At 54.6% G+C, this 2,478-nt stretch overlaps 1 pseudogene; it reads left to right on the top strand.

The window, feature by feature from the left end:
• The first annotated feature begins 552 nt into the window (after positions 1 to 552).
• LOC105531975 lies at positions 553 to 1,489 on the top strand (annotated as a pseudogene).
• Positions 1,490 to 2,478: the final 989 nt, after the last annotated feature.

The raw sequence follows: 2,478 nt of genomic DNA, 5'->3' as shown, positions 1-2,478 counted from the left end.
TGTTTGCGTAACTGGTATTTTTTTTTTCCCCCTGAACTTCCAGGGCCTAATCTGCTTTCTCCCTCCCTAGCTAAACAAAAGAGAAGTTGAAATAATTTGAACTACCCCTTTCAGTGGGCAGCCCATTTGATCTCTACCTTAGCCAGAGCCTTAATGCGTCAATGTGAGCACAGCAGTGCCTTGCAGCACCTGAGGCACAGTACATTGTTCAAAGAGTGACAGTGCGTCCCCCTCCAACGAGAACCACACTCACAGCAAAGGGTCCCTTGCCTGTGTGGAGAGTGACCTATGGTAGAAAATTGGCAGACCTCATTACCTCTTCACCAGTTGAAAAATCTTTACTTATTTATTTATTTATTTATTTATTTATTTAATTTTCCCTACCTAAGCCACGGATAGTCAAACATTTTCCGTAAAGGGCCAGGTAGCATCATAAATATGTTAGGCTCTGCAGGCCTCTTAGATTTTTGTCATGTATTCTTTTTTGCTTCCTGTTTGTTTTATTTTGTTTACAACGCTTTAAAAATGTAAAAAAACAGATGATCACTGGAATCTCGCGGGTCCCTCGGGCCGCACGGGGACAAGCAAAGGCCACATCCAGATGCCAAGAATGCACTGACGCCTGTTCCTGGAAGCCAGGCTCCCACCCAGCCCCTGGGAGCAGCAGCCTCCAGCCCCTTGGGACCTTCATCTCTGCCCTGCTGACCCATGCGGGTTGGGCCAGGATCCCAGGAGGCTGACACTGTCCTCCACTGAGACCTGAAAAATGGCATCAGGGCAAGGCCCAGGGTTTCCCAAGCAGGAGTGCGGAGAGCTTGCCCTGCCCTCTGCTTCTGAGGAGCAGGTAACCCGGGACATGGAGAAGGTTTTCCGCAACTAGGTTTTTGACCGCCATCAGCAGGAACAGGAGGCTGAAGGGCCAGCCGCCCCTGCCGACCCAGAGATGGTCACCTTGCCCTCCAACCTAGCAGCACCGTGGGGCAGGTGGGACGGCGGATCGCCATCATCTGGGATGACATCAACCGGCGCTATGACTCGGAATTCTAGACCATGCTGCACCACCTGCAGCCCACAGCAGAGAACGCCTACGAGTACTTCACCAAGATCGCCTCCAGCCTGTTTGAGAGTGGCATCAACCAGGGCCGTGTGGTGGCTCTCCTGGGCTTCGGCTACCGTCTGGCCCTACATGTCTACCAGCGCGGCTTGACTGGCTTCCTGGGCCAGGTGACCCGCTTCGTGGTCTGCATGCTGCAATACTGCATCGCCTGGTGGATCGCGCAGAGGGGCAGCTGGGTGGCAGCCCTGGACTTGGGCAATGGTCCCATCCTGAACATGCTGGTGATTCTGGGGGTGGTTCTGTTGGGCCCGTTTGTGGTACAAAGATTCTTCAAATCATGACTCCCAAGGGTGTCCTTTGGGGTCCCAGCTGTGACCCCTGCCTGGACTTAAGCTAAGTCTTTGCCTTCTCTGCTCCCGTGCAGGGGTTGCCCTTCAAAAGCACAGAAGCTTTAGCAAGTGTGCACCCCAGCTTCGGAGGGCCCCTGCATGGGGGCCAGTCAGGCTGCAGAGGTGCCTCAACATCACCTGATGCTAGTGGGCCCTCTCTCTGGGGCCAGGGGCTATGCCCTCCTCCTTTGACTCTCTGGGACCTCCTTAGCCCTGTCTGCTAGGTGCTGTGGAGACTGATAACTTGGTGGGGGCGAGAGACTGGGAGCCACTTCTCCCCTGGAAGTGTTTAATGGTTTTAGCTTTTTATAATAGCCTTGGGAGAGCCCATTCCCACCATCCTACCTGAGGCCGGGACATCTGGGGTGTAGGGATTGGTGGGTCTACCCTATGTTCCCCAGGATTCAGCTATTCTGGAAGATCAGAGCCTAAGAGCTGGTACTTGAGGCTGCTCCTGGCCCTCCCTAAGCATCATGCGTCCCAGGATCAGGAATGACTGGGAGAGGGGGACCAAGGTCCTGCCCAGCTCTCTCCCTGTCCCCATTCCTCCCTCTGGCCATACTGCCTTTGCAGTTGGACTCAGGGATTCTGGGCTTGGGGTGTGGGGCGGGGTGGAGTAACAGACCAGAGCTGTCTGAACTTATCTGTCAGAAGCCTGCAAGCCTGCCTCCCAAGGTCCTCTCAGCTCTCTGCCTTCCTCTCTCCTTATAGACACTTGCTCCCAACCCTTTCACTACAGGTGAAGGCCCTCCCCCCATCCCTGGGGGCCTCGGGTGAGTGGTGTGCTAAGACCCCTCCTTGCCCAGACCACAGGGCTTAGGACTTGGTTTGTTATTTCAGGGATAAGGAGTAGGGAGTTCATCTGGAAGGCCTAAGTGGGAGAAGGACTATCAACACCACTAGGAATCCCAGAGGTGGGATCCTGCCTCATGGCTTTTGCACAGTGTAATCCAGGGGTGGAGATGGGGGAACTGTGAATACCTGAACTCTGTCCCCCCACCCTCCATGCTCCTCACTTGTCTGGGTCTCTCC

This window comes from Mandrillus leucophaeus, unplaced genomic scaffold (assembly GCF_000951045.1).
Source record: "Mandrillus leucophaeus isolate KB7577 unplaced genomic scaffold, Mleu.le_1.0 Scaffold925, whole genome shotgun sequence".
In the NCBI taxonomy this organism is placed as follows: domain Eukaryota; kingdom Metazoa; phylum Chordata; class Mammalia; order Primates; family Cercopithecidae; genus Mandrillus; species Mandrillus leucophaeus.
Note: the sequence above shows the minus strand (reverse complement) of the source record. Positions and strands in the feature narration are given on the sequence as shown.